Source organism: Podarcis tiliguerta (assembly GCF_965153285.1).
Source record: "Podarcis tiliguerta genome assembly, chromosome: 7".
NCBI classification, from domain to species: domain Eukaryota; kingdom Metazoa; phylum Chordata; class Lepidosauria; order Squamata; family Lacertidae; genus Podarcis; species Podarcis tiliguerta.
In genome coordinates this window covers 48,980,910-49,005,050 of record NC_139540.1, presented here as the reverse complement: position 1 = coordinate 49,005,050, position 24,141 = coordinate 48,980,910, and the positions used below count along the sequence as shown (strand labels likewise).

The 24,141-nt window shown below is 40.3% G+C and overlaps 1 protein-coding gene and 1 long non-coding RNA gene across 2 annotated transcripts in view; one reads left to right on the top strand and one right to left on the bottom strand.

Annotated features, from left to right (window-relative positions):
- LOC310682011 overlaps window positions 1-20,083 on the top strand; it is a 32,060-nt gene extending 11,977 nt beyond the window's left edge. The window contains exons 2-3 of the long non-coding RNA XR_014513724.1: window positions 7,286-7,363; window positions 19,977-20,083. This is a non-coding gene — a long non-coding RNA (uncharacterized lncRNA). The remainder of the gene's footprint in view (window positions 1-7,285; window positions 7,364-19,976) is intronic.
- Window positions 1-24,141, bottom strand: part of LDLRAD4 (low density lipoprotein receptor class A domain containing 4) — a 268,311-nt gene that overhangs the window by 187,033 nt on the left and 57,137 nt on the right. The gene's annotated exons all lie outside the window — the stretch shown is intronic.

Genomic DNA, 24,141 nt, shown 5'->3' with positions numbered 1-24,141 from the left:
TAAGAGAGATTTATTATTTTATCAAAAATATAAAAGGCTCTGTTTCCCATGGTGCATGAGGGCTGACTCTCTTTAGCCCAGAAAGAAAATGCAGAAAGGTGCCAAACGCGGGGGGGGGGGGGGGAGGAAAGATTACTTCAGGTACACAAGCTAAAATGTCACTGAATATAACATTAACTGGGAAGAGACCAGGACTGAAAATGGTTGCTAAGAGTGCCTTTGAAGAAGAACTGTTTGAATTATCTTTTGAGCATCTGAAGGTCTCCTTCCTTCCCTCTTCACCTCAACCAAAATAATAATTTGTAAATACTTATGGACAGTGCTTTTCTAGAAAAGAGGTTCTGGAACTCACCATGACTGCCTTCCTTGTTCTCTTACAATAGCAACGGCACCCAACTGAGAGGTGTCGGAACTGAGTTCCGGTGAGTTTCTGCTTAAGTAGGCACAAAACACATTTCTTGACTTGAGAAGGCACAGTTTTATGTATTATAGTTTCTAGCTGCTTGGACAGAACCTATGATGGATCTGGATGGGAACACTCATTTTTTAAAAAATGTTTCCAAACAGAATCTTGCCATAAATTCTATACTGTAACTTATCATGGGGTTATGTAAGAGAGACGTGATGAAGACACAGGAAGATAATATATGTTTGCTAGATTCTTAACATACATGCACACAGTTATTTTATAAAACTTTCCAAGTTGAGAAATGCAAAAAAAAAAAAAAAATCATTAAAAGTTCCAGTCACCATTTGTTGCTTTCAAACTATAATTTAGTATCCTAGATCTATTGTTTCCTGTCCCTTGTCCATCAAAGAGGGTTAATAGTAGAACCTTTATCTAGAAAAATTGTCATACTAAGTCTTTCAGATATGATTTGTCTACACCCAAATTTATTGCAGACCAGTGCCAAGTCCACTTTGGTTGAGCCTTCAGATAGATGTATCACACCAGCAATGCTGAAGCCCTCTTGGAATTGCTTCATCGATCCAAGTTGCATTTCTGCATGAGTGAGAATGTGGGGGGGGGCTGTGCATTTCTCCAATGAGTTTAGAATAATGAACAAACTATTTCACAAAGGACTCTCTCACATACACCACTGAGATAGGTGAAGAAAACCCTTCTTTAAAAACTAGAAGACAAACCTTTTGCTGTAGAGCAACACATATTGCATAAACATGGAGGTGTATTTTAATTTAGCGGCAGCTGAACAAGGAGAAGATCAGATTAAAAGTCAGAGCGAGCTCTGCAAAACAACACCATACATGTTTGGGCTACAGTAAGCAGACATGCTGGTCCAGAAGGTTAATCAGATCTAGATAACAAAGAGAACTTGCTCCCTAAACATTGCTAAGCAAGACTGACAACTGTTGTCATCACTACTGATGAACATCAGTAGGTCTTACAGAAAAAGATAACATATATGTACCAGAAACTTTTTGAAGTGAAGGACGAGGACCAAATTTACCCCAAATTAGTTCTCTGCCTACCCTCCATCCCCTACAGTTAGTGTAAAATAAAATATCTATATTTTTAATGCCAAACTTATTTTAGACAGAAACACATAAAACAGTTTCCAACACAAGCAGAAAATATTTAAATAAGCATTTGTCCTAACATGGTGCAGCTGCACAATGATGACTATGCATCATTCTGTCTCTAGTCCTTATTCATGCTGCTAGATAAGTATCTGAAAATCTACAAAAAGTGCAGATCTGCCATCCTGGAGCTAAACTAAAAAACAACCGCAAAAGAAACAGGATCCAAAAAGCTATGAAGCTAGTTCTGTGAGCCCAGGGGGACTTTAGACTTGTTTTTCTCTAATAGCAGCCACCCCCGCCATCACCATGCCACATGGCAAACTGTATTTTGAAGCTGATAAGAGTTTCAAAAGTAGTTTGTGGTAAGTCACAAGGCTCAGTTTTTCAGACTTTAAAAAAAATATGCATAGGGTAACAGGAGCCCAAGTGGTCCTTTGCATCAAGATACCTTCACCTAGGAGAGAAAGAAGCTGAACATTTCCCCAGAATCTGTACCAATAAGGGCCTCTCTGCTCCACTCTTGGTATGAAATAACCAGCCATTTCTAATTTTCACTCCATCTTCCCTCAAGATGGCATTTCTATTTGAATGTATATGGTATTCAAACCACATTTTGTAGACCTGTGGAAGTCAGTGTCCCTGCCACTATCCCATACTGTGAGGACACAATAAAATAAATTTAAGTAACAAAATGTATATTTCATAAATGAGTAACAAAACATATATGGTTTTAACAAATAATGAAATGAAAGCAGGTTTTGATAACTAACAATGACTTAGCATCCCTGTTAAAAGTCACAGGAGACTTGCTGCAAGGAGGTGGGATTCAGTGCTCTCAATCTCTGTCAGTGTAATGGAGAAAGGCTAATATATATCTTGGAGTCATGTTGACTAATCATGCAGAAAGGTAGGAGACATACACCAACAAGCCTCTGTTGATATCATCATGCAAATCAAAGAAGCCTCTGGAGATTGCTAGCCTTATTTTTCTCTCCCAGGTGGACAATTCAGTTCCACCAGGGCCACCAACTTGGAGAGACAAAAAAACACTTTACTTGGCACTGAACACAGAAGACAGAGAATGATGACAAACACTTACCGTAATGTGCAAAGCCAGAAGAGCAGAAGGAGCAGACACCATCCCATTAATGGAAGCACAGTAAAAAGCTTGAAACAGAACTACCATCAACATTGGCAACTCATGATTAGAACACAGAGTCTCAAGAGCTGGAAGGGTTCATAAACGCAATCAGGCTCCATCATTTTTAAATGCAAAACAATGTGTTCCTTCTGTAAATTCAAACAGTATTATCTATTTCCTTTCCAGCTGAAGTGACCTCCCCCACAGGCTTTGCACTTCAACTACAATTCACTATCAGGCAAAAAATAAATTAAAAATGGTACCAATATGTGAAAACCTGAGGCAGTCACAGTGATTTGCTCCGGGTGTGGGTGTGTGGAATACATGCACTTAAGGTAGAGAACAAGTTATGTAAAAAAAAACCCAACAAAAGCCCTATGTTTCTTTTATGAAAAGATAAATAAAATAATAACAAAAACACAGTGGAAGTCAAGCTTCAACAGCAAGGGAAATGGCACACAAGAAACATGGTACCTTGACCTCCATATAAAACAAAGTGTACTGTACTATTTCCTCATCTGTTTACTAGCAACAGTAGACAAATGATGGTTTAAAAATAAGCATAAGAAGCAGGCCAGTCAAATCAACCACAGTTAAAGCCCTGCCATTCACACAGCCAAAAACATTTCTCAACAAGTCCCAGAGATTCACACCCTGGATTCTGTACGCTTGTGCCAATGTCTCTGTAATGCTGACACCACATCACTCCATAGCACAGCTACTGACCTGCTTAGGACAATCACAACAACTTAAGGTTTGAAATCGGCAAGTCTCAGAACCCTGGTCAGGAACCCATTTGTCTGGAGGGCCATGTTGAAAAAAGAAGTAAGGGTCAAAGGCCCTTTTTCATTTCTCGGTTCCTGCAGTGGCTTGTTAGTTAAATCTGTGTTGCTGCTGCTGTCCCTTTTTCTAAATCTCGTGCACTCCTAGATTGGTGATACTTCTTCAGGTTTGACTCAGGAGCTTTCGGTTGCTGATCCATATCAGCCATCTGCACCAATGCAGGCAGTTCTATTAGGCTGAGAGAGAAGGCAATGAACGTTTGGCTAGAGATCAGGGCAAATGCGCTGATCTCTGAGGCCCTGCTTCCAAACTAATGATTGTAAAACAACTTGTGAAGAATTCACGCAACTGATTTGTGTGTGATCAAGTCACCACACATGGATTTTTCAGGAGATTTTGGCACACTGGATAAGCACCATGCTCTGTCACCAAATATAATTTTGTAAGGCATTTGAAAATTGGGTTGTGACGAGTCACTATCTCAACACATGCCATAATATTCACAAGTCTGCTTCACCAAACTAACATTTCCAGGAAACAGTAGGATTTAGACATGGAAATACAGAAATGAAGCCAGTTACTGAGAGGGTTTGCACTAAACCCCACCTCCAACCTGCTCTAGCAACTTTCTCCTGAGTAACCACTGGGAGAAGCCAGTTTTATTGCAGATTTTTGTAGAAGCTCCTTCTGAAGCTGTGTGTGTGGCAGTCGAACATTGCTCCTCTTTGCTTTTATTCTTCACAAGCTAACAGGTACCTAACTGAAAGTCTGGTTGCTATTTGTAGGTATAATAGGGGAAGCCAACTCTCACATGGCTCCCAGATCTTATAGGTATACATGATTCAAAAGGAAATAACTAAAACAGGAACCTTAGCCCAAAGCTTTTCAAGTCCCTGAGGCCTGTTAGTTATTGCCATTCAGCAATTTATTGTTCGGCATTTCTAATGAAGGGGGTGGGTTACAAATATTATGCATTCTTGTGCACTTATTTACATTCTAAAATGCCCTGTGAGTTGTGCAAATTAGGTATAAATTATACCTAAATAAACAAATGTTGTCCATGACACAGGGGTGGGTCTCAAACCGTAGTCTTCAACAGCTAGTCTCCAGCAACTTACCACATGTGCCACGTAGCACAGGGACTACAGTTCCAGCCTGAAAGGACTCCTCCCATCTCTCCTAGCTTCATACCGTCAGTTAACTCCCTAAGCCAGTTGGCACACATCAGTTCCTGTAAAACCTTTGTTGCCAAGCCAGGTCATTAGTCTGAACGACTCGTTGCTAAATTGTTATGCCTTGCCTTCCTTCCTGACCATCAGCTTAGCTTTGACTACACCTTCTGCCTCTGGCACTTTCGTGCTCACTGCTTGTAAAAGAACCAGGTTTTTCCCCACCTGTGGCTGTCCTGGTCTTCTTCTTTGGCGATCACTCATAGCTGAGTAAGATTGTCTTCCATGAACACAGTCTTAACAGTGAGTCCGTAAGTGACTGTGGAGACCTCTTTAATGGAGGTGGGGGGATCTACATGCATTTTCTATGGACTTTTAAAAACTGCCTGCATGGATCCAACAACAAAACATAAAATAAATAAAATTTAACATGCAAAATTTGGGGAACAATGTTTCTTATCAGTTTGGAGGCATGGCTCCATCATCTGCATTAAAACGTAATACAGTGGTACCTCAGGTTACACACGCTAACCCAGAAATATTGCCTCGGGTTAAGAACTTTGCTTCAGGATGAGAAGAGAAATCATGCTCCGGTGGCGCAGCAGCAGCAGCAGGCCCCATTTAGCTAAATTGGTGCTTCAGGCTAAGAACAGTTTCAGGTTAAGAACGGACCTCCGGAACGAATTAAGTACTTAACCTGAGGTACCACTGTAATGATGAGCATGTAAAACATTTTTTCAAAATTACTACCATGTTTATCAGGAGGATTGTAAGTTTAAATGCTGCTAATTTCAGTTTAAACAAAATACAAATAAGGGAAATGCTTTAAATATGCACTAAAATTTCCATGCTTAAAAAAACAACAGCAATTTTATATATATATAAAAAAGCACAACATCCACAACTTCAGGAACATTCTCCAAAGCAGAAAAGCAAACCTTCAAAGTCTCTAGAAGCAGATCAATACCCTCCATGAAATGGCAATGAACTCTCATCTTTACCAAGTAAACAAACAAATGATAAAAAAAACCCTTTATACTCTCCTAAACTCTGCCAAAAATTACAAAACAGAGGCAGAAAGTGTACTTTAGTTTTCTTTCGATGGCCAAGAATTTCTATAACAAGTCATCCTTGGACACAGTTCCAAGAAAGTAATCTGGGAGCATGTCTGGCCACTTTCAGATAATTTTGATTCCATAAACAGAAGGCATGAGGAAACATGAAAACTTCACAATGCTGACAACATCAGTGAGTACTTTCAACTCTAAACTCACGCTTTGTCCTTCTAAATATCTCTGAGTTGAGGGAGAACCCCCTTTCCTTTGTTGTCTTAATGGCGCATCACCTAGGTGATCATCTCAACATAGGAAGCTAGCCTGACCTATACAGTGGTACCTCTAGTTACAAACTTAATTCATTCCAGAGGTCCGTTCTTAACCTGAAACTGTTCTTAACTAGAGGCGTGCTTTCTCTAATGGGGCCTCTTGCTGCCGCTGCACCGTAGGCACACCATTTCCATTCTCATCCTGGGGCAAAGTTCTCAACTCGAGGTAACTCTTCCAGGTTAGCAGAGTTTGTAACCTGAGGCATTTGTAACTCGAGGTATTGTAACTCGAGGTAATACCACTGTATTTTAACAGTTGCAGGATCTTACATATACAGTGGTGCCTTGCAAGACGAAATTAATTCATTCTGCGAGTTTTTTCGTCTTGTGAATTTTTTCGTCTTGCGAAGCACCACTGTGTATTGACAGTTTCCCATAGGAATGCATTGGCGGTTTTTTAAAAAAGGTGCAAGACATTTCGTCTTGCGAAGCAAGCCCATAGGGAAATCTGTCTTGCGAAGCAACTCAGAAAACGAAAAACTCTTTCGTCTTGCAAGTTTTTCGTCTTCCGAGGCATTCGTCTTGCGAGGTACCACTGTAGCCTACTTCCTCTCCGTCAAACTCTTAACAATATAAAGAATTGAAGAGCAGCCCAGGGATCAAGGAACTCTGTGGGCAGAGTCTACATGACCATAAATAAGCTTTTAAGTGAATTGTTCTGGTGAATCCACAATTCTGGTCCAGTTTCCATCTTCACATGTTCAGGCAACTACTGACTGTAACAGCAACAACACTCCATAACATCCAGGCCAAACCCCCTTATTTAGACTAAATAATCCAGTTTCAACACACGTTATATGCTCCATTTTTCAACAAATATAGGTAAGTGTCCATTACGTTAAATTAAACCAACTATCATCACCACCACCACTATTCTGGGCACTGACCTTCTAAATCTGCTGTAACCACAACTGTTAAGTGGCAATCAATTCATTGTTCCATAGCTGCTTTCCTGAAATGAACATTTGATCAATGCAATTTCAGTCTTAGAATTCTCATGAAGTTAAACATAATAGTGAAATAAATAAAGAAATATATAGCAGTAGGAAAACATTCTAGTTTGTTTTAGCTACAATTATTTAAAAGCATATTGTCTTCCAAATATAATACCTGACTTCTATTCTTTTCAGCAGAACACTGTCATAATAGTTACTGCATTTCCTTTACTACTAAAATCATTATGATTTTAGGGAGAAATGCTTGTTAGGCATAGAGGGAAAGCTACCACAACTCAAAACTGGACTTTGCTTTTCTTCCTTCTTCTAGGAATTGACTCAAGCACAAGAGAAATATTCAGTGAAAAAAGGAAGAAATGGCGACTTCATCAGAAGGCAGACTTATTAGGTAATTAAGTATCATTGAATTCAGTGGAATTTACTTTCAGCTAACTACATTTAGGATTGGGCTGTAAAAACAAACTGAACAAGCTGAAAAAGTAACACTGGCAAGGTATTTATATTATTTATCAACACATCTATCCTATATTTCTTCCGTGAGAGAGGCTGAAGAGAGTTTATGCAGGAGCTTTTAGGAGGTATCCAATCTAGATGCTTAAACAGACTGCTTGTGTTCAGCAGGATAGTAGTATTATGTTCCTTCAAATCATTCCTGGGATCTGCGCTGTATGTCTAAGGCACATGTTTCTTAAACCTTGTTTATTTTCATCACACTTTTAAAACAGTCTCATGGACAGACTACTTAAAGCACTCATCTGAGTTCTTCCTTTTGTATGCTATGGAATAGCATTGTTCTAAAATCTTACTGTAATGTGTTGTTGTTTTTGAAATAGTGTGAACAATCATCTTGAGCATTTATCAGAAAAAGCAGCAGCAATGACAAACAGTAACAATCAAGACTTCAAGTACAAATTGCATCCACAAAAAAGTACAAATTCAACTGCCACTAACATATAGCATATATGGAGAAAACAACAGCTATTTCTCTCTGATATAAGCCATAATCCATGAAGATGGCAAACACATACTATGAAGTGTAATCAAATGATGTGTCTGAAAGCCTAATTTCATAATAGTGCACATTAAAACAGGGTCAACTTGCTAAATCGAAAACAATAAAAGGGATTATGACTGTCATTGAAGGGAGGGTGAACAGCAATTAAATATGTCCATTAATATTGGTTGAATACACCTTTTGACCAGAGGCATCCATTTAAAGAAGCAATTAGATAATTATGATGAAGACCAAGCTTCATAAAAGCATTCTGTTTCTTTTTTTAAAAAAGGTAATTGTAATGTCACACAGCTTCGCTTGTGAATAAAAAAGAAAATGAAAGACAAATAGGACAAGAATTTCCTCCATGTAAATCTTTCTTAAACCTCAGGCTCTTATATCCTTTGGTGTGGATATATTTTCAATAAATAAACAGCAGCAGCAGCATCCATGATTTTAGAACGCCAGTGTGGTGTAATGGTTAGGGTGTCAGACTAGGGTAAGAGAAACCACAGTTCAAATTCTCACTCCATAATGAATTTCACTGGGTGACCAGGGCCTGTCTCTCAGCCTAAACTACATCACACGGTTGTTGTGAGGATAGCCAAGCAATTCTGAACATAGCATACATTTATTTCTATTTTATCTAGAAAACATAGTTAAATCACCATACTAAACAAAAACTGTTCCATGTTCCCCATCTGGTTCATTCACTCCTGCTAAAACCTGCACTAGTAAGTCTAGTCTGGTCTTTTAAATCTGCCTGTAGAATAAGGTAAGGTCAAAAAGATAAAGGACCCCTGAACAGTTAAGTCCAGTCAAAGGCAACCATGGGGTTGCAGCGCTCATCTCACTTTCAGGCTGAGGGAGCTGACATTTGTCCACAGATAGTTTTCTGGGTCATGTGGCCAACATGACTAAACCGCTTCTGGAGCAATGGGACACTGTGACAGAAGCCAGAGTGCATGGAAACGCCATTTACCTTCCTGCCGCAGTGGTACCTATTTATCTACTTGCATTGGCATGCTTTCAAACTGCTAGGCTGGCAGGAGCTGGGACAGAGCAATGGGAGCTCACTCCATCACAGGGATTCGAACCGCCGACCTTCTGATCGGCAAGCCCAAGAGGCTCAGTGGTTTAGACCACAGTGCCACCTATAGAATATATCAACTCCGTTGCAAGACTAAGGTCAAAATGAATGTTTCCGCAAGCACGCAATGAGATGACTCAACAGCTTCATGCACTTTGGAACCCTGCAAGCAACCAGACAGACCAGTAGTATCCTGATGCAAATGCACCAGCAGATAAAAAGTGAAATATGCCATACTTTATTTTACAATATTTAAACATGCCCATCCTCTGCAACATGCAACTATTAGCGTCTCATGACAAATATTTATTCAGTAATTTTGACTGCTATTGAAGGAATATTTTTCAATTTAAAGGTTATACCTAACAAAGGATTGAAACAGTTCTAACTAGTTTCTTTAACCTGAATCATAGTGCATCTCAATATATCTTTATGTTTCAGTAGAGCTGAATCTAATCCAAACAACATTTAAAAATTATTCAATTATTCTCTCCAATTACATGATAGTAAGGATGGCAAAGGATGATGAAAAAAGGGGGAGGGAGAAGGGTACAAATGGCTTTTAGGGGTCATTAAGCTTTTCAAAGTCTTAAAGCTCTTTTAAAGCTCCAGTGCATCAAACCTACTAATTAAGTAACAGTGCTAACTCTTGAAAAACATGCTCACAATCAGCCAACTCTAAACTGTAATGTTTGCTTTTCTGCAATTATGTACAAGTAAGAGACACTTTTTCAACTATATTGATTTTTCCTATTAGTCCCTGACTTTTCCAATATCCTGCCCCCTGCAAAACAAAACAAAAAAATCTCTTTAAAAGCGAGAATATCATTCTCCCCCACAGAGTGTACAAGCTAACTTCAGCAGACACGACCTTTAGAAAGCACTAATAATGTTCACCCTGTGCTTGGAGGCACTTTGACACATTAGCACTTGGAAAGATCTCCAGGCAGTAGTTTATCAGCAGGGCCCATCCAGGCATGATGAGCACTTTCACAGTGCATTAGCATATATCTAGAGAAAGAATGCTCTGGTCTGAAAGGGCTTTTTATTGTTGGAGCGACCTTAAAGTAAAAAGGGAAAGAGTCCCACTCAAGTTCTCCCTAATATCCAGAAGTGTTTGCCGTGTGACCCACAACTCCATTTATTTATTTGTTATCAGATGCTTCATGCTGTGAGCCTCTAGAACAGGGGTAGGCAATCAAAGGCCTGGGGGCCGGATACGGCTCAATCGCCTTCTCAATCTGGCCCGTGGATGGTCCGGGAATCAGCGTGTTTTTACATGGGTAGAATGTCTCCTTTTATTTAAAATGCATCTCTGGGTTATTTGTGGGGCCTGCCTGGTGTTTTTACATGAGTAGAATGTGTCCTTTTATTTAAAATGCATCTCTGGGTTATTTATGGGGCATAGGAATTTGTCCATCCCCCCCCCCAAAAAAAAATATAGTCTTGCCGACCACATGGTCTGAGGGATGGTGGACCAGCCCACGGCTGAAAAAGGCTGCTGACCCCTGCTCTAGACCCAGTACTGTTAAAGAGCACAGGATCTTGAAAGATTTACAGAAGGTATCATAAGGTTTATTTTATGTTTAGACCCCTCAGTAGGGATGGGCAGTATCTGGTTTTCAACATCACGATATAGCACCAGTTAAATATCATGATATATCACGATATATATCTGCGGTGGCAGAGGGCCTTGCTGGGTATTCAATGATATGGTGGTTTATTACACAGCCCTACCCCTCAGTCAACCTTGCCAACCTGCCAACCTAGTAGTTCGAAAGCATTCAGTGCAAGTAAATAAATAGGTACCGCTCCGGCGGGAAGGTAACCAGCATTTCCGTGTGCTGCTTTGGTTCGCCAGAAGTGGCTTAGTCGTGCTGGCCACACAAACCGGAAGCTGTACGCTGGCTCCCTCTGCCAGTAAAGTAAGATGAGCGCCGCAACCCCAGAGTCGTCCACAACTGGACCTAATGGTCAGGGGTCCCTTTACCTTTACCTTACCCCTCAGTCATCAAAACTGAGTTCAAATGGTATGCTACATTTCTAGGATTCCATGTTAAACAGCAGTGCTAAAACCACACAACAGCAGAGGCCAAAGGGCAGCTGACAGTACAGGTGTTTATGTGTTTTACTTTATACTTGATTTTAAAAACCAGTCAGGGGCTGGAACCCTCTCCAATGCAAAGTACAGACTGCAGGTACTCCTGTATATAGCGTACGTATTGTATGTTTCTCTGCACAACCAACTGCAGTGCTCTAAAGAGTAGACTCAATCCTGAGATGCTAGACAGGGTTGCAAACTAACCTGCTCCCCCTTCTCTCTATGCCCTCTATTGTGCCCCATTTTTCCATGCATCTTGAAGATGGACCATCTGTCTGCAGCTGCCACAGCAAAGCTTCCAGGTAATCTTAGCTCAGTGGTAGACAACATTCAGATGGTCCCGGCTTCAATTGCTGGCAGCTCTAGCTAAACACGTCAAGAAATAGGTGGTGTGAAATAACTTTACCTAGAAAGCAGCTGACAGAGTAGCGAATACTGTACTTACATGCACTAATAGTCTGACCTGGAGAATGGCAGTTTCCTATGTGATGAGTTGGATTAATTCATCTTATAACACTTTATCCTTCCTTAACACACATGGTACTTAGATCAGAAAAAATGCTAGAGTTTCTCTACATTCATAAACAAAGGTTATATGAATTTGAAGTCACAACTGACAGAAAACAAAGCAAGAATATTTGGATGATTCAAAGAGAGAATATCAAAATGGCTGAACAATAAGAACATTTCCAGAATCTCCTGATAACGTGTTCATTCAGCAAGGCCTACAGGATATTATCAAAGTCCTATTAAATATTATATAAACTCACACTGATTCACTTCCCAAACAGAACTGAGTCACAAAGTTGATGATCTCCCTAGTGTAAACTCGGCTAACTTCAATGAAACAACCCCAGGGAGTACAAGTGCAACAGATTCTCACCCACACTGCTTCACATCAAGGTAACTTGCAATTTAAATTTACTACCTACAGCTAAGCCAAAATAAAGAATTTGCTGTGATTCAAACCTACTGGCATTTACAAGTATACAGACATGTGCAGTGACAGTGCTGTGCTAGAAAGAACTTCAGAAAACCTTTCCTAATTATCTAGAAAGCAGTGCGAAAGAGGTGGAGGTTGGAATGGTGAGACATATGCACATGCTTTTAAGACACATTCATCATTTCAATCAAATAATAACCTCTCTCCTTCGTATCTTAAGACTCTAAAAGGCAAAAGGGTGAGACACTTTATGACACATCAGTAAGAATCATATATCCTCTTACATAAGATATCAACAAAGGGGATACAGGTCACTGATCCAAAAAATTGAATGCATCTCATGTACAAACCACACTGTCAGCCCAGGCTAACAGGCATCCTGTGGAAAGGACACAAGCAAAAACAACTGTAAATTCAACTTGCAAAAAAAGAGAAACTTTAAACAAAAAAAAAGAAGCTTCCCTTCAAAAGGACCAGGTGAAATCTATGTGCCAGGGATTATGAGATTTAACTAGCGTGAAGGCCTTTATAGGCACACTATTGCAGGGCTGAGAATCTGTGACCTCTTGATGCTGCTGCACTCCCATTTACCTTATTCAAGCATGCCCAATGACCATGATAGTATGATAGAATTTGGGGTCCAACTGCCTCTGGAAGGCCACAGGTCAGCCACTCCCACTCTATTGCCTTGACCATTCCACAAGGAAGGGGTTTTTGGTTCAGAGAATAAGGGTGAGGTGCTGGGAGAGTGTTGCCCCAATTAGTGGCCGGCCTCAATCAAAGAGGAAGTGGATCCAAGTTGAATGTGGCTACTCTGTTCAAGTAGTGAGTACGTTTCTGAGACCCCTTTTCTAAACAATCATCCTTGGGACATTCTTTTCCACAGAGGGAAATAATGTCTTCTGAGCTGTTTTAGCTGGTCATTGATGAAACAGCCCCATTCTTAAATACATAGCTTGGAAACAATGCCCCCACTCTTTAAAATGTTGATATTGTGGAACAAGTCCTGCTGTGTTCTACTCAGACTCACTCCCAACTAATTGCAAAGGATTGCAACCTAAAAGACATTAACTATTCCTACAACGATACTGTCATATAAAATAACAAATTAAGTGATTTCATAACAGCTCAGTGCAATATAGTAATGTCAAACTATGCATCTGATGGTTGTCAACTCACTGCTATAAGACAACACAAGGATCTTCAAGGATTTTGAAGGGTAAAAACAAGAACATTTGATTTATTTTATGTAGCCTTAATAAAGGATGGTCTGTGTTTTGGAACATAGGTAGTCAAAGTGACAGCAGCTGGAATGCTAGCAGAGACTAGCAGCAGAGATGGAAATATCTGTCAATCTGGCTTTCTCAGTTTCTCATTTTTTCCCATCTTAAATCAGCTCTCCACATTTTGCTGCATTCTGCTTTTTTAAAAATCCTCATGAAAATTCATCAGCATTTTAGTGTGATTTTTTCTTAATAAACACATTTTAAATACAGTTTTGACTAATGTTCACATTTTTATTTGCATACAGTTTTCTCCAATATAATGCATGTATGCATTTTTTTACCCATACCTCCATTTCTTTGCACAATATCCCCTAATATCTGCATTTTTATAACTATTGTTTGGATAAAAGAATTGCAAAATTGCAGAAAAGTGAAAAATTCAAAGGATAGCTATGTTTTGGTTTTCATGTTGTTTTGGAAGTTGTGAGTTTGATAGATTTGGCTTTAAATGCACACCAAACAAAATTTCTCCTCCATTCATAGCCAGCAGGAAAAGGATACAAGTTGGTTAGGCAGGCCTTGGGACAGATCCACATGAAAGTCTTAAAAAATCAATCAAACTTAAAAAATCAATTCAAAGGGGTAGGCTAGGCAAATTGAAAGACCTTCATTATTCAAACCTTGTGTCAAAACTCATGCTGTTTGACATCAGTGCTTGACTTCCATGGCCATTCCCTTCAATGTGTCATTGGCAAAACAACACTCCCTTCAAATATTTCTTACTTCTAGCTATCCTTATGTTTTTGCCATTGTAATGTTAAAATCAAAAGTTCCTGTCAAAACAAAATGCAGCACTTCAAACTGTGCTGGGCAGAAATGACATTTCTGGTTATCAGATATGAAATCAACAGCTCATAATGTAAAAGTTACAATTCCATTGAATTCTTTTACAAGAAACTGAAGAAACTGCAGCAACTTTGCCTGTTTGAAGAAAACTCAAAACTATAAAGAGAAATAGAACAGTCTGAAAGCCAATACCTGATCCAGGAAAAGGAGAAAAAAATTAAAAGGTGCATTACAAAATAATATGCTAACCAGAAACATATGACAGAATTGCTCGTTCATGCTTGCTTTCCTTATATGTGGCATTATCAGACTCTGCAACAGTTGAAAGATTTTTGGACAGTGAGGAAAGTCATTCTTAATGCTACTACACAATTCTAAAAAAGAAGGTTTCTGAGAAGATAAATGGGAGAAGAAGGATGCCTTTGCATTTGCATGTTTCGTTGCTATTAACCTCCATGTTTTCCATGGAGCGGCATACAATTCCAACCTATATGAGTTACAATGAACTAATGAAAACATATTTAAACATATTTTTGGGCAGCGGGTGTTGGATGATCACTGCTTTTCTTTGCAAAGTCCAGTAATATAACAATTCAACTCCTGACTCCCTTTTGCCAGATCTTGGTGGTTGATATGATTTATATGGTACACTCCTACCAAATGGTGCACATATGGGTTACTAATCCAGATCATGGCGAGCCCTGCACCAGCTAAGTTTCAGGAACGGAATGCTATCACAGACCTTTACTCAATTCTCTGGACCAAATTTTCCCATTTTGCTGACAGGAAATTGACTGTAAGGGATAGTTGCTGGTTCAAAGCTTGTCCAAAGTTTCCCATTAAGGACTCAAAATACAAGTCTCTTAGGTTCAAAAACTGTCCACTAATCTCTGCCCATTGGATCTTAGTGTATTTTGAAGATCTGTTGATCCAATTACAACTGATGCAGGGTGGGGCAGGATACCTCTAAACAAAGGCATATTAATTCTCTATTAAGTTTTTCTCTAGTGCAAAAAGGAAACAAAAAAAGAATTTAAAGCTTAAGATGGGGGGAAAACAAGTACCGTAGCTAAATAATAAGCATTTTTAGAATACAAACAATGGTACATTCCAACACTCAAGACAGAAGGAAACCCTTGCCACATTGCACCTCTGACTGATGAACTCTATCATCTGGTTCACAAGAGCCTCACTAAGCGTGCGGCCTCTTTACAGCTTTAAATAGTTGCAGGATATGTTTGTGTATGCAAACACAGGAAATAGAGGGCTTCTCTCAGACAAAATATGTACATATCCTGTAGTTTTTTCTCTTTGTTGATGATCCTGGAAGGGCAAGTATTGACAACAACACAATATAAGAAGTTACAGGCTTATTTCATTTCTAATTCAGAGGCTGAGTTCATGGAGATAAAATTTCTGTTGATAATGATTGAATCAGTGATTAAAAAAATAAAATAAAATAAAAAGATTATAATATATAAATATGATATGAACCTTATACACATATGATGGGAGCCTTATACTTACAGCCAGTGCTTTTTTCCTGAAATAAATATTCAGGGGTTCTCTCATTTTCCTACTGAAAAACTGCCCTCAATGAGGCCAAACTTAGATTCACAAAATGTTTCAGGGTATGCGTCCCTCTGCATCCCCCCAGAAAAAAGCACTGCTTACAGCACCATAAAATACATTATCCCTCATCCTCCATCCACAACTCTTAAGAATTCTACATACTAATTTTTATAGGGGCAGAATACTGGGGAAATTACAATATTAGTAAATCGGTGCATTATATATACCAGAAAGAAATTAAGGAGAAATTCCATTGGGAAAGCTTCTTGGTTAAATGCTCCTCAGTTCTGCCATTCCTCAGAGGTCAGGGTGATTAGAAGAGATTATTTTTTCTTCACTGCAACAGGTTTTAGTGGCCTGTGAAGGTGCTACTATAAATTAATTGTCCCTTTTGTACCCACTTCCCAGAAAGGGAGGCTGGGTTCCTGGGCAGGGTGTGTGTCTGTGTATTGGTAGCAATTCTTCCCCTCCAGCCTATCACAACGCACTGCATCCCAGCATAGATGCACCTTGGCACCATTTTGAAAGAGGCAGTCATCTCCCTGTGTTACCAATGACACCTGTATTTGTAGAGACATGAGTATATAGTGCTTCCCAGTTTACCAATAATAATAATAATAATAATAATAATAATAATTTATTATTTGTACCCCGCCCATCTGGCTGGGTTTCCCCAGCCACTCTGGGCGGCTTCCATAGAAACAAAAAATACGGTAAAATATCACAGATTAAAAACTTCCCTGAACAGAGCTGCCTTAAGATGTCTTTTAAATGTCAGGTAGTTATTTATCGCTTTGACATCTGCTGGGAGGGCATTCCACAGGGCGGGCACCACTACCGAGAAGGCCCTCTGCCTGGTTCCCTGTAGCTTTGCTTCTCGCAATGAGGGAACCGCCAGAAGGCCCTCAGAGCTGGACCTCAGTATCTGGGCAGAACGATGGGGGTGGAGACGCTCCTTCAGGTATACTGGGCCGAGGCCGTTTAGGGCTTTAAAGGTCAACACCAACACTTTGAATTGTGCTCGGAAACGTACTGGGAGCCAATGTAGGTCTTTCAAGACCGGTGTTATGTGGTCTCGGCGGCCACCCCCAGTCACCAGTCTAGCTGCCGCATTCTGGATTAGTTGTAGTTTCCGAGTCACCTTCAAAGGTAGCCCCACGTAGAGCGCATTGCAGTAGTCCAAGCGGGAGATAACCAGAGCATGCACCACTCTGGCGAGACAGTCCGCGGGCAGGTAGGGTCTCAGCCTGCGTACCAGGTGGAGTTGGTAGACAACTGCCCTGGATACAGAATTGACCTGCGCCTCCATGGACAGCTGTGAGTCCAAAATGACTCCCAGGCTGCGCACCTGGTCCTTCAGGGGCACAGTTACCCTATTCAGGACCAGGGAGTCCTCCACACCAGCCCGCCCCCTGTCCCCCAAAAACAGTACTTCTGTCTTGTCAGGATTCAACTTCAATCCATTAGCCGCCATCCATCCTCCAACCGCCTCCAGGCACTCACACAGGACCTTCACCACCTTCACTGGTTCTGATTTGAAAGAGAGGTAGAGCTGGGTATCATCTGCATATTGATGGACACCCAGTCTAAACCCCCTGATGATCTCTCCCAGCGGCTTCATATAGATGTTAAAAAAGCCAGGGAAGAAATAAGGAAATAGTGTGCTTGTTAAGTTCTAATTCCAGATGTCTTTTTGCTTTACAAAACGGAACCACTTAGGCTGCAATTCGAAGTAGGAGAGAGACTTCTTAACCACTTGAAAATTCACATTCCCTGTTGCTTTTACTGCCCCTGTACAAAAGGTACAAATAACAGAGATGTGTTCCCCCCCTCTAATTTTCAGTAATCGCCACAGGTACAGTGAAAAGGGTTGCCATATTTCAAAAAGTAAAAATCCAGAGCTTTTTTTGCAAAATCTTCCCCCCCCCCCCAAAAAAAAGAGAGAGATTATGAGCTATTTTTAATAAAACTTGTGAAAATCTACACTGCCAACATGGGCCCGGACAGTTTACAAGGGCTGAATACCAGCTATGTCGAGGAAATTCCGAATGTATGGCTACCCTAGCAGTGAATGTTAGTTTCCTCTGGATTCACCAGAGTTATTTATCCATGCCATAACCCCAAGGTTCCCATAGCAGCACCTTAACAGCTGCTGCCAAACTTGGCTTTGCACAGGTTACAAATTGTCATTGCATGGCCAGCTCCTGCAATCATACCTCCCACTAGCTCCCACCCTTTGGTCATCCATGCACTGAAGCTTGCTGGAGGCACATATGCCAATGTGGTGCCCTCCATGCATTGTTGACTCTGAGTGCCATGTGCCCCAGCCAGTATGTCCAATGGCTGGGGTTGATAGTTCAACAACATCTTCGAAACATTGTGCTGGCTACTTCTGTCATAGGCTCTCTCAGGAGTCAGCTATACAGCTGCAAATAAAAAGTTTTAAGTGTGGTTTAAGTGCAATATACAATGTGACACTAGATGGCGATGGTGAGCCTTATGGAAAATTCAATGTATTTTTTAAAACTTTTTTTAAAAAAAGCATTTTCAAAGCTGTTTTATATGTGTGTCTGGATTCCACCTCAGTCACTGGTCAGGACTCCAAATAACAGGGTGAGCCTATGTGTGTGCAGCAGGCTTCCCTTTGCAGATGTTTCCCAAACCCATGGATGGTGGGGCAGGGGGACTGCTGAGGGAGTCCCGGGCGGGTGTCCCAGGTCTCCCACTCCACATGACTGCAAATATGTGGAGGAGTGTGACCATTCATATCCAGTTAAAATGTAGGCTGGGTGTTAAAGGGGAGAATTTTCCCCACCAGCTAATATCAAAACAGACACCTAGATATTTTATTCCTACTCAAATACTTTACTTTTCCCCTGGTTTTATTGCTAGAAATTATGAACTGGCATTCCCCCCCACCCCCACCCCACTGGCATTTTTGTGGAGAAATACATAGAACATGAAACAGCAGTGGTGCGCTTAGCTGCACCAGAGCTCTTTCAGTCACCGAGCAAAGAGAAAATACTTGGGGTTAATAGAAACTCTACTGGGCTAAGTAAAAAATAAATAAATAAAATAAAAATCACCTCTGTGAAGGCAGATTTATTAACTGGAACATCTGTCTAGAGAGACAAAAATAGGAAGCTAAAGCTAGAAACAGATAAGAAAAGTGCAAGATCCTTTAATGAAACAAGAGTCTTTGCTCCTTAATCACCTTCTCCCCCAACACCATATCAGTCGTTCCTGCTCTAGGTGATAGCACATCCTTCTTTGAAATGAAGTATCATTAAGCTCCAGTCTATCAAGCTGCAGCTTTGCTCCAAAGAGCACCCTACTTAAAATCAACAATTGCAATGGAAATACCAGGTCTGTTGAACTTTTGCTGGGAAAGCGATTAATCTCACAGTGACATTTTGGAGGTCTTGACAAAGCCACATTTCCAAACAAGATAAACCCCGTCTCCCAACACTCTGTATTGGAATAAGGAACCAAGCACAGTGCTCGAGACAGCAGGGAATTACCAATGGCATGCTAATTACCAGCCTGGTCCAGAAATAGCTGGATGCCACAGCCTTGTTTTGGCATGCATTGCTTTCTGCAGTGCCGTATGGAATGCCCCTGAAAAGCAAAAATACTGGAACCACTGGGCTGAAGGGTTCAACGTCAACAGAATTGTGTATCCATTCACTTGTAGTGGTTAGAAGGTTGGACAAGGACTTGGGAGGCCAGGATTCAAATCCCTATTTAGCCATGAAGTTTACTGGGTAGCCTTGAGCCAGTCACTGTTTCTCAGCCTACCCTAACTCACAGGGTTGTTGTGAGGATAAAATGGGGAAGGGATAACCATGTTTCCACCTTGAGCTCCTTGTAGTAAAGCTGGGATATAAATGTAATAATAATAATAATTAACCATGATGAATGATGATGGCAGTTGTAGACCAAAAGATTTATGTAATTCATCTACAGTGGTACCTCAGGTTAAGTACTTAATTTGTTCCGGAGGTCCGTTCTTAACCTGAAACTGTTCTTAACCTGAAGCACTATTTCTGGGTTAGCGGAGTCTGTAACCTGAAGCATCTGTAACCTGAAGCGTATGTAACCTGAGGTACTACTGTAATTAATTTCACAAATTACATTATGTTGTCATGTTATTCCACCCCATTTGTTTTTATGCAGAGGAAATACAACACAAATGGAGGGAAATGTAATCAATTTTGTATCACTTGCAGACTGAAAGAAGCAACGACAGCAAATATGAGCAGATTGATTTTTGTTTGTGAGATGGGATGAACAAGTGAACACCAACAATTTCTGCTCCTTTTTGTGTTTTCATCGGCATTCTCCAGCATCTTTAGGTGGTCAGCTTCAGAGATTCCAAAACGGTTCTTATTTCTGCTAAGAGATCCTTTAGGGTTTATTCATACTTACTTAGGGTTTATTCTGCTCTTTCCAGGCACGGTCTGCACTTTAAAGCTTCATGTCTGAATGCCCTCCCCCCCGCCCCCGCTCCAGAGCTTTCCCTATGAAAACCCACTCTCTAAAGCTCAATAGGAGCAATGGCAATCTGCGAAAAACCCAAATTGACGTAAGCAATGATTACAGGTAGGTAGCCGTGTTGGACTGCCGTAGTCGAAACAAAATTTAAAAATTCCTTCCAGTAGCACCTTAGAGACTAGCTAAGTTTGATATTGGTATGAGCTTTCGTGTGCATGCACACTTCTTCAGATATACTGAAACAGAAGTCACCAGACCCTTATATATAGTGAGAGGGTGGGAAGGGGTATTACTCAGAAGGGTGGTGGGAATGGGTGATTGGCTGATAGGTGTGGTAAACCTGTTAACGACTGCAATTGGTCTTACAGGAAAAAGCAAGGGGTGAGATGGCTAAAAATAGCATTATCACGTATAATGAGATAAGAATCCAATGTCTCTATTCAGACCAGGTCTCTCCATGGTTTTAAATTTGGTAATAAGTTGCAAATCAGCAACTTCTCTTTCCAGTCTATTTCTGAAATTCCTGATGTCAGATTTATGTCCATTTATCCTTTGGCATAGGAATCACAAGACAGAGAAACCAGTAGGTGAACACTTCAATCTCCCAGGACATTCTATACAAGATCTCAAAGTAGCTGCCATATTACAAAACTGTTGAAGTCTTCCAGGGCCATTTGAAATTGCTTGGTGGCCACCCCTTTCCTAGAATCCAGCTAATAGAAAGCAGGAAAGAGATGTGGATCAAAATCAGAATGGAACAGGTATAGAGGAATGTTCGACTATATGAATCTTGGTCTAATACAGTATGATACTTTTTATGTTCTTCCAACAATAAAAAGGTAAAAAGGTAAAAGACCCCTGGATGGTTAAGTCCAGTCAAAGGCAACTATGTGGTTGCAGTGCTCATCTCGCTTTCAGGCCGAGGGGGCCGGTGTTTGTCCACGGACAGCTTTCCAGGTCATGTGGCCAACATGACTAAACCACTTCTGGTGCAATGGGACACCGTGATGGAAACCAGAACACACGGAAACACTGTTTATCTTCCTGCCGCAGTGGTACCTATTTATCTACTTGCATTGGCATGCTTTCGAACTGCTAGGTTGGCAGGAGCTGGGACAGAGCAACGGGAGCTCACTCCATCATGGGGATTCAAACCATCAACCTTCCGACCGGCAAGCCCAAGAGGCTCAGTGGTTTAGACCACAGCGCCATACGAGGCATGAGTTACATTTAAGAAAACTAATAGCACCCTTTCCCCAATATATAATATTTCTCCATAAGCTCAACCAATCTGCTTATAAGTACAGTTTCTATTAATTTGCCTAGGATGGCAGTCAGAGTCTGGTCTAGATCCAACACAGCATATTGCATCCATGGGATGGCTTTTGGAATGATTACAAAGAACCCACACAAATGAAAACATTTTGTCCTAATGTGTTACCTGTGCAATTTGTTCGAAGACAATTCTGGGAACATGATCCCAGATACCAATTCAAGCAAGCTAGAATGTTCATATCTGAACAAGTTGCAAAAATCATAAGTGGGCCATTTAGATATGCTATTGTTACATATAGAATGATAATGAATCTACATAATGAATGTTATTCAACCCAATGAACTAAAATGAGAGGATGCAATTTGGCCAAGATCCAAAGAACCACATAACTAGTTACACTTGTCTAAAGAAGCTTTGTGATTCTGTTTTTCAAACAGCAGTTCATCCAAAGTCACACACAAACCCCTTTTGAAGAAAAAAAAAGGGGGGGGGGTCTTTCAAAAGCAGTTTGTGATATTGCAGAAGGATCTCATTCATTCATTCATTTGGGGTGGGGTGGGGGGGTAATGTCCAAACTCCTGACTCTTTCAATCTCAGCCAAGCTGGAAGTTCATTATTTTAAAATAGACACAAATATATGCAGTTTATGATAAACACTATGTGTGATAGGTGAAAATTTCAAGGAAGCAGATTTTGGCTCAACGTTATCAGAACATTTGCTTCTTGACCATAGAACAGACTGCCCCGGGTAGTAGATGGCTCTCTCTCTCTTCGCTGGATAAATTTATGCAAAGACTGGAGAGTTATCTGTCTAGGATTTCCTACATGGAGCAGGCTGGTGATGGTCAGACTACATTACCACCGAAGTACCTTCCCATTCAAAAATTTTATTATGCTAACGTATGTGCAGAATTGTGGTCTGAACACCAAAATTTCCAGGAAAGTTTATTTTACATAAAATCCATCAACAGTCACTGATGGTCTTATAAAGTATGTTTTATGAATTACAGGTGTTCTTCTACAACTTTGATAAACATTAGCCATTTACTGCTGCTGTTTGGAAGCTGGAGGAAGGTCATAACGCCTACAAGAATGCTCACTATGTTATGTGTCATCAATTCACTCTGCTATAGTCCTTTATTTTGATTAAGCATGCATGTATAAGATGGACAAAGTGACCATGTTCTTAAACAACCTCACACTCCTACAACTTTGTGTTCCTGCATTCAATACCAATTCCAGCGCCGAGGGCCTTCTGGCGGTTCCCTTGCTGCAAGAAGCCAAGTTACAGGGAACCAGGTAGAGGGCCTTCTTGGTAGTTGCACCCACCCTGTGGAACGCCCTCCCACCAGATGTCAAAGAGAAAAAGACTTTTAGAAGACATCTGAAGGCAGCCCTGTTTAGGGAAGCTTTTAATGTTTAACAGACTATTGTATTTTAATATTTTGTTGGAAGCCGCCTAGAGTGGCTGGGGCAACCCAGCCAGATGGGCGGTAAGTAAGTAAGTAAGTATGTAAGTAAATAAATATATAATATAATATAATATAATATAATATAATATAATATAATATATAATATAATATAATATAATATAATATAATATAATATAATATAATATAATTACAGTGGTACCTTGGGTTACATACGCTTCAGGTTACAGACTCCCCTAACCCAGAAATAGTACCTCGGGTTAAGAACTTTGCTTCAGGATGAGAACAGAAATCAGGCGGCGGCAGCGTGGCAGCAGCAGGAGGCCCCATTAGCTAAAGTGGTGCTTCAGGTTAAGAACAGTTTCAGGTTAAGAACGGACCTCCAGAACAAATTAAGTACATAACCAGAGGTACCACTGTATTATTATTATTATTATTATTATTATTATTATTAATTCATTAATTCAGTTATTGAGAGATAAGCAGTTTATCTTTATGGAACATTCCTTCCCACCCCCCTTTCATTGGAAGTATTGAAAAATATGAATTTTTCTTGGATTGTAGTGCAGACCTCTCACATACTATGCCTTTGGGATCTCTAATTTAGACATTTTTGAAATTTTTCTTAGTATTGTGTATTCTGTCATTATTATAACAGACATACAAACTGATCTTTGATAGGAAATGCTTCCTTTTCCAATCTGATCTTGTTTTATTTTAATTTGTATTTGTATTCTACATTTCCAACAGGAATACTGAGCTGAAAGCAACTAGCATCAGCAGCATTAAAAATTAACATTACAATCAATATAATTATATCAGTAAAACTATAATCATATCAGTAACAGTTTGAGCAAATAGCACAGTCAACGCATTCTGGTAAATAAAATTCACAGGTATTCCAGCAATCTGGTCACTGGCAATCCCAAAGACTGGTTACTGTAATGTACCGTGTGTGAGGCTACCCTTGAGACTGGTCCAGAAGCTGCAGCTAGGGCACAGTGCAGCAGCCAGACTACCGACTGAATCTTAGTGTCAGCCTATGTCCCTTGTTGAAAGAACTGCACAGGCGCCCAGGCTGAAGGTAAAACTGATAGTATATAAAGCTATAAACAACCTGGGAACAAGCTACTGGAGAAACTGCCTTATTCCACCTGTACCCCTTACTCACTGTAGTCTTTCGGAGATGCTCTT